Below are 14,534 nucleotides of genomic sequence, written 5' to 3'. Positions count from 1 at the left end.
TATCGGTACCATGCGTACAATGGTCGTGTCAGGCGCGTGATATTGAATCTTGATCCTATCATTAATGGCGCGAGACCTGCACGACCTTGTAGCGACCGTTATAATTCTTCATTATTCTACCGCGACACTAGGGATGGTTTCACGCAATGAAAGGGAGAATGTACAGATTAAAGGACTCATTTATTTAACAGTTGATTACTGAACAATTATACAATCAAATTGGGGTGGGGGAAGAATGAATTGAGTTCAGCAGCTTGCCCCAACGTTCGTTCATAATAAGCCACGATAGCAGGAGACAAGGAATTTTAGGGACGATCGCCGTATTATCAAATTGGGTCCAATTTACTAAAGGAAGGGGTTGCAGTCATGCAACGACCACCAACATGAATCAGCCAAAGACTAAGAAAGATGCTACTGTCGGTGAATTTCTAGGTAACCTCCTGTACTAAAGGAATACAACCAGCAAGACGCGAAACTATTCATATAACTTTGGCTCACGGTCCGACTACGTTAACGAAACATGAAGGGGCGCCAGACACTCACCACGTGGCGTAGGACAAAGGGCACAAGTTTTGAAGCTAGGAAGACATAAATTCTGAGTCGATAAATTCTGAGTCGAATTTTACACAGGAGAACTGAAAGAGCTACTGCCGGACGAAGTGGAAAAGTGAGCATGAATTTATGCACTTTAGTGCCGTACTGCAAGCTTCTGTGACTAACCAACACGTCTCGCACATTATGCCCGACTACATAACGAAAACCCTACAGTCTTATAACATGGAAAACATTGCATAAACCGTAATTCAAGGAGCGCACATCAGTACAATAACGTATAAGGTTCCCTCTGGGCCGCAGGGCGCGAATCTACAGTGCACGTCGGCGCTCATGCTTACCGAACTTCATCTCCCGGAAGCAGCACCTCCAGCCTCAGGCACGGTCACGCTAAAACTGACTACTGCCCCTTTGTCCACTATCCATCTGCGGAGGGCGGACTTGGGATTTCAGCTACTTGATTGAAAACAGATGCAGTCGATTAGCACAGATTTATTTCAACTCACGACCTTCAATCATCACATTACATGACTATCCTAACAGGCAGTGGTAATAAATTGCGTTTGCGTGGAGTAAAGCGCGATAAATCAAAAGTAATTTCCATCGACTGACCCAGGCATAATGCGAAGTGCGAAAAGAATTCTACAATACACGGCCCATGAAACCCTCGTGGAAACTTTTGCCAACATGATCCAACAAATTAATCAGTGGCCGGAGCGGGCGCAATATCACCGAATTCAGCGTGGCGGGGCGATGTCGTTATGCGGACGTCGGTCGACCTTGTGGTGCTGCAAGGCTGCGCACATCTATTCACTTCTAGCTATCTTGCTCAGTACATAGCTGAACCAAAACTTTCTATCTCCAAGTTCAATCGTTCCGTTTGCTAAGTCCTAAACTGCAGAGATGCTCTCTCTCTCTCTCAGGCAAGCTGAGTAAAGAACGCCACGTCCGCACTCTAGGCAAGCTGGGAACGGAAGACCGCTACGGAGACTTCTCCAGTCCGCTTTTCACCTCGGTTTCCCCTCCAGCAAATTCACTTCCACCAACTGCAGTGCAAGTCGCGTTAGTTACGCGTCGCTTCCCAGCGCCGATCAATGCCTGCTCTGGGAAGTGAACAAATTCCCTCAAAATCTCCCTTCCTCTCTACTTCTGCTATTTAGCTCCTCCCAGGCCACCCATCAAGGTTAGCGTCTGCACAAACACCATGTTTTCCGGAATTCTGACTCCCAGAAGAGTACTTCAAATTCCTTGGTCCTACATTCCCATCGGAGGCTGGCGTATTTCATTCTGTCGCTCTTCACCTGATTTACTTCATACTCTGTGGACCGTGAATTCAGTGTGAAGTTGCTATAGTCACTAACACGCATATTTGATCTCCGTTGACCACTCCACAGTAGCTTTGCACGGCTCTCTCGCACGTTTCACTGAAAACGGGATGATGGACATTTATCAACAGGCATACAACTTCTCCGTCTGCTTCCTGGTACACCAGCATGGGGTCAACCACCCCCCCTCACTGTCACTCATCTTGAAGCAGCTGATGGCTGCGCCCCGTTACCGCTTTCTCAAGGGCTTGAGCCACCCTTAGCTGCCTATTGTCGCTTCCCTTCGCCGCTCCGACGGCGGCCACGGTCAATTCTGTGTACTTCACTGGGATAAACTAGCCTCCAGTAAATCGACCCTTTTCCACAAAGTTCTCATGTCGTATGAATTACTTTAAAACCATCACCCAACATTAATTATTTCAATACACACATACTATACCCTCTACAAGATGCATTGTGCCTTGTCAGTCATTTTTGCTCAGCCCTACTGTTCGCTCAACGTGAGTTAGGTGATCTTTAATGACTTCATGTAAGGGGCATAGTTCTTGCCTTCTTACAAATTCAGTTTCTTAGTGTTGTGCTAGTTTTTAAGAAAGAAGATGGTAACTTTGGCCACACAGTTTACCGAAAACCCACGCACACACACCATTATGTACACTGGGACTTGAACCACCTCCTACAACAAACGTAAGGCATCATAAAAAAGTTTCGGATAGAGCGAGGGAAGTCTGCGAACCAGAGCTGCTTGACGTAGAATTAAAACATCTCACCAACGCATTGCTCAAGAATGGTTATTTATTCGCTGAGGTGGAAAGAGCGGCATGGGGAGGTGTACGTGGGTACCACAAAAAGAACAGCTAAAAATGGACTAGAAGAGCACAATGGCAATTGCAGAGGAGGGGAGACTGAAAGATCAGCTGTTGCGGATCATGCTTTGTAGCCAGGAGACCAACACATTAATTTTGATACGACTCACGTACTGGCAGTCACAAGCGGATACCATGAAAGGCCATACAGAGAGGCCACAGAGGTTGCAAACACCCTAGGAATTTCAGTAGTTTCAATAGGAAGGATGAGGACGCGAGACTGAATGACATTTGGATTATGGCGCTGAAGAAGGTGTGTATCAGTCTTCCACCGTGAGATCGTAGCGACAGCGGACGACAGCAGTCGACAACGACCAATTACGCTCGTAAAAAATATGTGACGTCACGCCACTGCGCCGAAGCTCGTGGAAGCGGAATTTTGCTGTAACCAGTAGCGAGCCAGGGTGTGAATCTAACATTTAAAAAAGCTACCATCCCCCTTGAAAGTGTCTACCGCAGATGTGGACAAAGCTTCGGATTTTAAGGTGAAATCCATTCGACCACGGCATAATAGCCAGGAAATTTTTATTAATTGTGACATTTCCGGCCGTGAAAGCTTACATTTTACAAGGACTTGGAAATGTCCAGTATTTCCCGTTTCCAATCTTCCCCTACAGGCAATATTACTCCATGAACTGATGAAAAGGACTGGACATGCTCCACAAAGAACTGGTATACCAAACGTTTTACTAACGGGAGTGATCCTAAAGGCAAAGTATGTGGTGCAAGTCCATGACCAGGTAATTACAGCAATAAAAAACGAAAAGACAGAATGCATTGCATGTGATTAGTCAGCGCCCTGTGCAACATGCGCAGTATCACATTGTCAGATCATGGGCAGAAATTCTGGAGACACCAGGAAATATATAGGAAAAACATCTTTCCTTCCGTTTTAACTAAGCATACGTAGCGTTCCTAACTACTACTACTACTACTACTACTACTACTGCTTCTAAGACGATGACTGCCATACTAAATATACTCAGTTTTATTTACAAACCAGCCGACGGATTGGGTGTTAGTGTGGTGTTACATGTAAAACATGTTAACTCGACAATCTTTCTTCTTCCCAAATCGTTCGATCATTTCGTTGCACCATGTGTCTCGGATTTCAAGTATTCACAGTACTGCTTTTTCAACTGGCACACAAGCAAGAGCTGATAAGCTATCCGGGGCTATACTATTTCTCAAATGCATTTTTCGCGTTTAAGACAAGAGAAACGCCCTTCAGCTGAAGCACTTGTAGGGATGACAGCAATTAGACAAAAAATTGGTCTGTTTAATTCTTAGGCATTCTTTTGATTATGTCTTCAATGTTTTTTTATGGAGAGAAGAAAATACAGTCTCCAGTTCTACACGCAACTGAAGGACGCACCACACGTCTGTAATAACAAATCGTCACTGTCTACAGGGAAATTCTCAGCACAACTGCTGAAATGAGTAGCATCACCAAGTTCGAGGGTTGCCCAGGAAGTAATGCACCGTATTTTTTTTCTTTTTTGGTCAATGGAAAACAATGCTACAAATTTGAAACGTTACGTATATATTACCTGAAGCCTCCTGAGTGAACGCGCTAGGTTTCCGTCACTTCCAACAGATGGCGTAACTGCAGGACAGTTTCAAAACTTCGTCTGTAGGTGATGTACGTTACAAGCAACGTACCGTCATTGAATTTCTCACTGCAGAGAAAGAAACTGTGGGGAATATTCATAAGCGCTTGTGCCAAGTCTCTGGAGCATCTGCTCTCGACAAAAGTACAGTTAGAAAAATATTCTCGTTCGCTATCAGTTTGGATTTCAGAAAGGATTGTCAACTGGTCAAGCTATATTCACTTTTACAGGTGATATATTAGAATTAGAAAATCAAAAGTTGTTACCACTTGGAATATTCTGTGACCTGGCTAAAGCTTTTGTTTGTGTTAAGCCTGATATCTTTATACAAAAGTTAATATATTATGGGATAACAGGAGTAGCAAGCTCATGGTTCCTACCCTATCTTTTTAACAGAAAAAAATGTGTGTCTGTATCGAGCTTACCACATAACAATAGTCACTCAAAATATGACCCATCAGACAAGGGGGGGGGGCCAAGACTCTATTTTACTCCCTTGTCGTTCCTATTATATATTAATGACCTTCCACACGCAGTGTCACAAAATGCAAATTTTGTCTTATTTGCAGATGATACAAGTATTGGTATAAAAAACAGTACCCGTGATCTCACTGAGCAATCAGCTAATGAAATATTTGTATCAATGGGTGATCCACAGCAAATAGATTGTCACAGAATTTTGACAAGACCCAGTGCATAGAGTTTAGTACACAACGAATACCTGACTCTATAAGTATAATGTATCCAAACAATGAAATTAAAGCTGTAGACAGTGTTAAATTTTTAGGGCTACAAATTGGAATACTCACATTCTAGACTTTATGTAACGTCTTAGTCCAGCTACATTTGCAGTACGCGTGATAGCAGAAATAGGTGTTTTAAAAATGGAGAAGTTAGTTTATTCGGCCTACTTTCATTCACTAATGAGTTATGGAATCATCTTTTCGGGAACCTCCTCTCACAAAGAGAACATTTTGAAAATTCAGAAACGAGTCAGTAGAATTATATCTGGTGTCAGTCCTAGATCATCACGCAGAGACGTCTTTAAGAATCTTGGTATTCTAACTCTACTTCTCAGTACACATACTCATTGATGTCCTTTGTCATTTCCAACATGTCTCTTCTTACACAAAATAGTGCAAAACATGATTATAGCCTAGAACCAAAAACAGTCTGTATAAGGACTCTAAAAGCTTAACATTAGTACAAAAAGGAGTCAGATACAATGGTACTCATATATTAAATAACTTACAAGAGCATATCAAAGGTCTTGTAAGTAATAAAGATCGGTTTCAGAGTGAATTAAAGAAAAAAATCCTTTGGCTCTTTCCACATCCCAGAGACTCCTCTCCAAGGGATCCATGGAAAATGATAATTGTAAGGTAGTAATAGTCGCTGGCCACGGAGGGCGAGGTCATCAGAAGGCGGTTCGCAGGAGCTCCACGATTTGCAGCGGTCGGGGAGACCATCCACAGCTATCACACCTGACGCACCTGGTCAAGCCCCCTCGGACTTGCCTTGTTTGAGCCATTAAAGGATGCCATTCGTGGAAGACATTTTGAGGACGATGAGGAGGTGATTCATACAGTGAAGGACTGGCTCCGTCACCAGGACAAGGATTGGTACCGACGCGGCATACACGCCCTTGTTTCGCGCTGGAGGAAGACCACAGAACGGGATGGAGATTACGTGGAAAAATAGTGAGTGGAAAAAACACCATTCTTTGGTGTGTGTAATATTTATTATGTTCAACAAAGAACAAGGAAAGGCAGTTTACCACAATGTGAAAATTTTGTTTCGTGTTGTTACAACGCTATACAATACCTCGAAGTTCACCTGATTGCATTTAGACGTCAGTGGATTGCCAAGGTATTTAACCATCATTTCAGGTTCTCTGGTTGCGACTTAGTCGAGCGTTTCATGACATTCAAAATATCGATCAGTTTACATCCACGTCTTAAGTTTCTCATGTAAGAAATGTATTCTGAGACAGCATCGTTGGAAACCTGTGCATCGCTGGTTTGCTTCTGAAGAATGTTGAAAAGCAGTTCAGTCTTTATAAGTAAAACAGAGAGAAGAAAAAGAAAGTTTATCTCTAGAAGTCGATATTTGAAACCGCAGTCTTCTCTTGAAGAGTGTCGGGGGTATGGACTGCCAATTACTACATTTTAAATCGCGGTTAGCCCCGGACAGTTTTCGTGAGTGACAAATATTATTCTGGCGTTACAGTTCCATCTCGTTTCACTGGTCGAAGGAATGCGTTTCCCAACAGCACTGTCCTGAATTAGCGTGGGCTCGGTAGAACCGTGGAAGAAAGTTAGAAGTTTTTTAAAAGAACTGCTCGGCTGCATACTAAAATGAGGCGATGTGCAAAGTGGGGAGTTAAGAGCGCGGGGCCAATTTCTCGGACCTTAGCTTGCAGGACATTTAATTCTCCTCCCAAATCAGAAGCACCACCATAAGGCAGGGCCACCAGACCGTTCTTCATATTACTTCTGTTCTGAAATTTGTGGGATTGAGGGAATAATATGTTCCAGAATGGCCTCTGGAAGCCAGCTCCTGCTTACAAACGTAGCTTGTGACATCAGTTACAATTTTCATGATCTCTCTGTTATACTTCACTTCATTTTTGTGTCTGATTTTCTTCAGTTTGTTATGTTCGTTAAGTAGGTCTGAACTACCAACCACTTGTTTGGATGGTTTGATACTTCCTTAAATGAAGTAAAACGACTTAGATTATGTTTAGAAGAAAAATTACATGATAAACTTCTGTACAGATGTTCAGATCTGGGAAACGAGCTGTGTACTGTACAGCTTTTCTTGTGCTCAAGAGCAAACACGACCAGCAGAATAGTTTTCCTTGTGTAGAGATAGCACATAACCACTTGTGCTGTTCAAACCATGGAGATTGGAATGCAGGTGTCTTAACCTGTCTTTCTAAAGGAGTCGTAACGCCGGTGTTGGTTTGTCTAAAATTTTGTGTCGTGCAGTTTCACACCTCCTTGAAGACGAAAGTTTCTGCGTGAAGTAATGATTTACTGACTCGAAAGTGTTACATCAGTGGGACAGCTAACGTAAGACAGGCCTAGGGATGCGGCTCCACAGCAGTTGCCCTCCCGTGCCGTCAAAGCACACGCCAGCACGGCTTCCGTTCGTAACAGTGCGTAATGGACACCGTCGCAACGGAGCATTTACAATCGGCCTAGCATGTGCCTGGCCTCCTTGTTATATAAATTATGTTTCATGTCTCCATCTGCTTTAGGTAAGATTGCAACTTAAGCACTTCGACTTGCTCTCTAGTGTTTGCAGTTTAGAATAAACAACGAAAGCTAACATCTTTCGTCCTACTTGACTGAAGTTCATAAAGATGTGCTGTACAAATAATTATTTATCCTGTTACTACTAGCACCTCTTCTACCGAGAAGTGCGGTGGCCCAGCCACCGCTGCCTCCTCTGTTCAGTTGAAACTCGTGTATTCAATTCCTTCTAGAGTTACCATACAGAGCACGATACTGTTTCCATTTGTACTGGGAATGCAGGACACGTGAAAGGCCTATTTGTCCTCGCACATCAAAGTGGAAGAATGAGATTTTGTAGCTGTCCACCCACCTGATGGCTTCTAAAGATGTCCTTGTCCCTGCACAGAACCAACACTTAAGTCGCGAACCCGTTGTTATGGTGTGAGGCTGTGAAATTTATTAGTAAGTTGGCTACGGCTCACTATGCTACTGAACGAGTATCCAAAATCTACTGGGATGTTAATGTCTTTCTGTTTATTTATAATATAAGCAGCAGAAAAAGCCATAAACTGCTGAAAAGTATTTTACAAACATAGCCTACAAAGTCACTCGGAATAGTTCATGTACCTGTGTAACAATTACGATCGTGGTACATTAGAAACACTGCAGAGATTACAGTCATAATCAATTTACACATTCTGTACTCTGATATATTCTGCATTTCTCGCAACTCTGCGTCTTCTTAAGATCATTGTATTCGGCACGACAGTCAGATCTTAATCGTGGTGCCCGTAGGCCGAACTGTAATATATGGGTCCTCCTTACCGACTGAACAGGTTACTCTAAAGCTATTAAAAGTGGTTATCGAATTGAAATCCGAAGTGAGTGGATGGTAGCTAGTATGACTGTAAAGTAAATTTGAGTTACACACGGTCCTATCACATTAATGTGACCACTTCCTCTGTTCGATGTTAACGTGCATTTACCGTTGACAGATGACAGATGTAGCACTAGCAGTAGAGAGTATGTGAAGCATCTTAAGTGTGACACGGGAACAGTGCAGTCATTGCCATAATGCAGAAACCAAACGATTTATCTTACGTTCAGAAGGGCGTGATGATTGGTTTTAGGGTCGAATGTAGAAGGTTTTTAGACATGGCTATTCTAGAAAACTATTTGCATGCCGCCGTGATTAAAGTACACCTTGTATCTCAAAATGGCACTATCCAAGACCAGTGGCGAGGAAACTGTGGCGCACCACACGCCATACATGACAGGGATGGACGACGGATGCAGAAATGTGTATGGGCGTATATATGTACAACTGCTGATGAATCAAGGGGCCACCAACAGTTTCTCCTCAATGACCCTTCAGCGAACGTTGCTGCGTGTGGGTCTCCGCAGCAGGCACGTGTTTCATACACCCATGCTTACTGCTGTTCATCGAAGACAGGACATGTACTGAGTGCCGACGCGTGGCCTTTTCCGATGAACTGCGCTTCATTCTCCATCTGACAGACGGTCGTTGGCACGAAATGTCTGAAAACAAACACCCTGCAACCACGAGGGAGGTTTAAGGTCTGGAGAATATTTTCTTGGCATTGTCCGAGTGATCTCGTCACCCTGGAAGGCACGTTGGATTAACACAATTATGCATCTGTTATGCCGGAGCCAAATTAGCCCCTGAAGGCCGGCAACTTATATTGCACCACAGAGGACGGGGTTGTCCATGTCCAGGGCGTACCAAAAGCGCCATGGTAAACACCGGCTATTTACATACAAGATAATGGAAACAGACATCCCGAGCACTACTTCCTGCAGGGGGAGCTCGAGCCACGGCCTGCAGGAAGTATCACTACGCCAAAACCTGATTGGCTGGAGACAGCTGTATAGGGGCTAGAGCCAGCCCCGAAGTTCAGTTCACTCCGGATGCCGCCCTTGTGGACTTCTACCGCTGAAGATTATATTTTCGTCCCTGAATTGTGTTACCACGAACCTTTGTGGAAATTTAGAAGTGAACTTTTGTTTGTCCCATTTAGGACACTTTTGTGTGTGTGTGTGTGTGTGTGTGTGTGTGTGTGTGTGAAATCTTATGGGACTTAACTTCTAAGGTCATCAGTCCCTAAGCTTACACACTACTTAACCTAAATTATCCTAAAGACAAACACACACACATCCATGCCCGAGGGAGGACTCGAACCTCCGCCGCGACCAGCCGCACAGGTCATGACTGCAGCGCCACAGACCGCTCGGCTAATCCCGCGCGGCTTAGGAAACTTTTACTGGCATCGTTATTGTTACCTTTCGTTTGTTGTTCAGTCACCAACCTTGTAAATAAAAGATGTGTTTGTGAAAAATTGCGAATTGTCACAACAGCATCTACCCTTGGGGACCATGTCCAGCTCTAAATGCAGTTTATTTTTACTTGGCACGATGGCGCCTACTAGCAGGAAATGCAACGTGTCATACAGATCACAGTATACATGCGTGGTTCGAAGATCACCAGGATGAGTTTACGTACTTCTCTGGCCACCAAACGCACCGAATTGGAACCCAATCGAGAATCTGTGTGACCATCTCTATCGTGCTGTTCGCGTCGCAGATCCTCGACCGTGGAACCTAGCTCTGCTGCCATGGTACTGAAGTCCGTACAGGTACTTTCAGAACCTCACTGACACTCTGTACGTCTCGCGCTCCAAAACCTGCTCATTCAGGCTTTTCGCAGTTGGTCACGTTAAAGTGACTGGGCAGTATATTAGAAAATAATAATAAACGAAAATGAGAGATTTGGTGAGCTGGTCTAAGGATAACCCCTAAATCTCCTGTTGTGACAGCCAGTCATACTGTTATCCGTCTACTGAATAACCGTATTTTGTCACGGAACAGCCACCCTCTGCACCGCCTGTATTCTGCACATCACTCCACTTATTACGTCACACATCAGCTAATGCGATCTCAACTGAACTGTGAAGTGAAGCTTGGGGTTGAATATTAGAACTACTAAAGCTAGAAACATTACACTGTCAGTCTCACTGCAAGTAGAATGTAGCCTTTCTGTATGCCGTGGTACTAGGAGTGGAAGACGTGGTGAGGTTCTCGCCTCGTCTGTCTTTTACCCCCTGAGAAATGTCTACTGTGCTCATCTTGAAAACACGCTGAGTGGAACTGGGCACATCCTGGAGGGAGTGGAACGAGGAAAAATTACCGCCCCTATTCAGGAATAGTCCGCCCCGATAGCTGAGTGGTCAGCGCTGCGGCTGGTCATGCTACGGGGCCCGGTTTCGATTCCCGGCTGGGTCGGAGATTTTCTCCGCTCAATGACTGGGTGTTGTGTTGTCCTCATTATCATTTCATTATCAGCAGTGGAAGGCAACGGGAAACCATCACTGGAATCATTTCCCAAGACGCTAATGCGGTGGACCACTTTGACGAGGCTCCCCCATGACAAAACATTCCGTAAAGCAGACTACAAAGTTTTTTCATTCATGACTGAACCGATAACGTCCTAATGTATCCAACCTTCAAAGTCCCGTTGCCAAGACACAATATCCGCCGTCGAGGTCTGCCGTCCTTTATAAAAGACATGCACCCGCTCACGTCAGGTCGTCTCACCTAGACCTCAATGTCGCCATTACACCCTAGGAGAGTGAAGGTTGTTAGATCCCTGTGTCCTATGGTCTGCGGTTGAGTAGTGTTAGTGTGCAAGGGGCGCAGACTCAGGCCGTTTGCAGAACTGGATATAAGAAGACATTTGCAGTTTTGCTCGAACAAGGGTATGCTTGCTATGAAAGCCTTTTTAACGTACATGTGTGGAGTCCTACCGAAAGAATTGTGGGAGCGATATCAGATGCAACACATTGTCAATATGGTGTGTGAGGAGGCGTTAACAGAAGAGATGGAGGTGACAGATGAATGAGTCGAAAGGGCACAGAATGTCAAATGCTGGCAAAATACAGTTTGACAGTCGAGGAATAGCCATGCTACAATATCGTTCGTGTGGTCTCGTCGAATCGTGAGAATTAAGGGCTTTACAGTACGTTTACCAAGCGTATTAAAACGAAATCTGACTGGTGAGAAGAAGAAAATGAGCTAGACAGTCGGGTGGATGGCCAAGTCCACGGAAAGAATGGCGAACGTGAGAATACGGTATTTGCAGCATTTTGTTACTTTTTTCGGTAGAAAATTTTATAGTGAGTGAAATTCTGTATATTTTTAAAACTATTTGTAGTCGATGTTAAAGAGAAGAGTCGAATATTTTGAGAGGTGGTAATAGTCTATAAAACCAGAAACGATGTCTAATAATTGGGGTCTGAAATTCCAAGCTTAAGACCTATGAGCATTTTTTCAATTGAAGGGATGTGTATCACAGAGGCGACCATGAACAGCTGCCCTTGGCTCTTAAGGTAGGCATTTTGGAGCCTAGGTTTACTGGTTATCTTTTCTTGTTTTGATTTACACTGCCTCCTACCAAATTACGAAAATCAACGACCTTGCAGTAGAAGAGATGATGAACAGAAAAAAATGGTTCAAATGGCTCTGAGCACTATGGGACTTAACATCTGTGGTCATCAGTCCCCTAGAACGTAGAACTACTTAAACCTAACTAACCTAGGGACACCACACACATCCACGCCCGAGGCAGGATTCGAACCTGCGACTGTAGCAGTCATGCGGCTCCAGACTGAAGCGCCCAGAACCGCACGGCCATACCGGTCCGCGATGAACAGAAGCTGATTTTCATAATGTATACATTTTAGAGCCCATGTTGTTTTGATGGTTACTTCTACTTCTCAAAGAATTCGACGTTTTTCTTAACATCCTGTATAACACGTGAACAGTAACTGTTTATCTTTACCTGGACGACAGGAACTAAGACCGCTTTCTAAAGTCATAAAACAGCACAGAGTTCAATCCATGGACTGGCATCACGTCAGGACGCCTGTGTTCCACTGTTGTAGCGTGGGAAACACTTTGGCTGTCACAGTTCACTATCACTACCAAAAGAGGATAGCAAGGGACAGACGATCGTAGCGCAGTGTTGTTCATTTCATCACAAGAGTTTGCGAGCCCTGCATACGTGAAATGCAGTCATTGTGAGTCTTTTGATGTTTATAATGGTGTTATCGTTTTGTTTTGGTTAATGTAAACTGATAATAGTAATGCAATATGTTCTTTAAATTCATGGAATGTTGTCATTGTATGCGGGGCATTCTGGTCCCATCAGGGCACCAAAAGTGCTTTTGTGCACGTGCGTTTTTCATTGTACACGGCTTTTCTTCGCAAATCACGACGTACTTGTACTTTTATGGATTTGCTTGAATTGCTTATTTACCAGTTACGTTAAATCAACATATTCATTTATCGTGCATACGAGAAGGAAGAATAATTCTGAAACTGCCAAAATATTTCAGGAAAAAATCTCAGTTGTATATTTCAATAATTATTTCTCGTCCCTTCGTTTGCTTAAGGTTCTGAAAAATATAACATACGTTCTTGCGGGACAATTAGGAGAGGATGACAGGTTGACAGATGATAAAGAATAACACAGGTGAGTTTGAGCATAGGATTTCAAATATGGGTACATCTGTGTTCAAGCGGAAGGAGAGATGAATTGCGACACTAGCCTCCAGTTACCATGGGAACAAGAGAACCACTGTTAGCAGAAATCAAGAGGATGGTACAAAGATAAATATTCCTTGTCCCACCTTAGTTAGAAATTAAAATGATCAAGTACGAAGGGTAGATTGTGTACGTCAACTCAGGTCATTGTAGGAAGTTGATCGCAAGTCACCGAAATGGTGATACACAATGTTCTGGGTCATTATTGGGACTTTATTTATCAATGCAAATGTAATTAACTGTAATTTGCACAAAACAATGCCTACATTAAATTTAAAAAGACAGGTTGCGCTGAGTATGATGGCAAAGAAAGACATAGGAAGAGGGGAAAGGAAAGGAGAAGAAGTTGAAGCACATCATCAAAAAACATTCCAGCATTACGAGCCAAACAGGGAGGACTTAGGGGAAGGGGCTTTTCTCTGCTTTATGGTGTTAGGCTAAACAACAGAGGAGTGCACTGGCCAGTGTTTCCGAAAAACAGACGACGTTCTGAAGTGTATGCAGCTAACAATACTGAAATACGACCTCATATAAAATGTAAAATATGTAAGGTTATCGCGTGCTTGTACCTGAAAAAATCGTGTTTCTATGTGTACTATATTATTTTACCATACTAACAACCTTATTTTCTGTAAGTTTTCACACCTATTCCCATACGTGCTACCAAGTAAATAACCCAGTCAAATTCGATGATTATATACTGACTCGATTCAGAAGTTCCACTTGTGTTTCGTACATAAACACACACACACACACACACACACACACACACACAAACACACACACACACACACACATATATATATATATATATATATATATATATATATATATATATATACTCCTGGAAATGGAAAAAAGAACACATTGACACCGGTGTGTCAGACCCACCATACTTGCTCCGGACACTGCGAGAGGGCTGTACAAGCAATGATCACACGCACGGCACAGCGGACACACCAGGAACCGCGGTGTTGGCCGTCGAATGGCGCTAGCTGCGCAGCATTTGTGCACTGCCGCCGTCAGTGTCAGCCAGTTTACCGTGGCATACGGAGCTCCATCGCAGTCTTTAACACTGGTAGCATGCCGCGACAGCGTGGACGTGAACCGTATGTGCAGTTGACGGACTTTGAGCGAGGGCGTATAGTGGGCATGCGGGAGGCCGGGTGGACGTACCGCCGAATTGCTCAACACGTGGGGCGTGAGGTCTCCACAGTACATCGATGTTGTCGCCAGTGGTCGGCGGAAGGTGCACGTGCCCGTCGACCTGGGACCGGACCGCAGCGACGCACGGATGCACGCCAAGACCGTAGGATCCTACGC

Source organism: Schistocerca americana, chromosome 8, assembly GCF_021461395.2.
Source record: "Schistocerca americana isolate TAMUIC-IGC-003095 chromosome 8, iqSchAmer2.1, whole genome shotgun sequence".
Classification (NCBI taxonomy): Eukaryota; Metazoa; Arthropoda; class Insecta; order Orthoptera; family Acrididae; genus Schistocerca; species Schistocerca americana.
Note: the sequence above shows the minus strand (reverse complement) of the source record.